Source organism: Propithecus coquereli, unplaced genomic scaffold (assembly GCF_000956105.1).
Source record: "Propithecus coquereli isolate 6110/MARCELLA unplaced genomic scaffold, Pcoq_1.0 Scaffold221, whole genome shotgun sequence".
NCBI lineage: Eukaryota > Metazoa > Chordata > Mammalia > Primates > Indriidae > Propithecus > Propithecus coquereli.
The window spans coordinates 953,876-954,755 of NW_012147301.1; positions in this window are offsets into that span (position 1 = coordinate 953,876).

Consider the following 880-nt stretch of genomic DNA (forward strand, 5'->3'; position numbering starts at 1 on the left):
AGAAAGAAATTAATCAGACAACTAAAAATATATAGAAAAAATTAGCCGGGCATGGTGGCGCGTGCCTGTTGTCCCAGCTACTCGGGAGGCTGAGGTAGGAGAATCGCTTGAGCCCAGGAGTCTGAGGTTGCTGTGAGCTAGGCTGATGCCACGGCACTCACTCTAGCCCAGGCAACACAGGGAGCCTCTGTCTCAAAAAAAAAAAGAAGGCCTCGCAGACCATGCACTGTCCTAATGGTAACAGGGAGCCATTTAAACATGAGGAAGTCATGGTGGGAGTTGAATTTTAGGAAAATCACTTTGGCAGTGACATAGAGAAGGAAGATAATAGAGGCAGAAGGAGCAGTTAGGAAAAAGGATTTTACCACAGTCCAGGTATGAAATGATACAGATGTGAAAGAAAGTACTGATAACATGAAGATGTAGAGTCAGGGACAGATTCAAAAGCTACCAAGGTCAGGACTTAGTAACCGTTTAAAGGAGGGAGTGAGGGACAATGCATGGAGGATAAGTTCTTCATTTTTCTTTTGCGAATTAGGTGGAGATTAATGATGGTCACTTGAAAGATGAAATATAGGAGGAGGAAAAAGTGTTAAGGGGTGTTCAGGCCGGGCACGGTGGCTCATGTCTGTAATCCTAGCACTCTAGGAGGCCAAGGCAGGATGATTACTTGAGGTCAGGAGTTCAAGACCAGCCTGAGCAACAGTGAGACCCTGTCTCTACAAAAAATAGAAAAATTAGCTAGGCGTGGTGGTGTGCACTTGTAGTCCCGACTACAAGGGAGGCTGAGGCAGGAGGATCAATGGAGCCCAGGAGTTTGAGGTTGCAGTGAGCTATGACGAGTCCAGCTACTGCACTCTAGCCTGGGCAACAGAGCAAA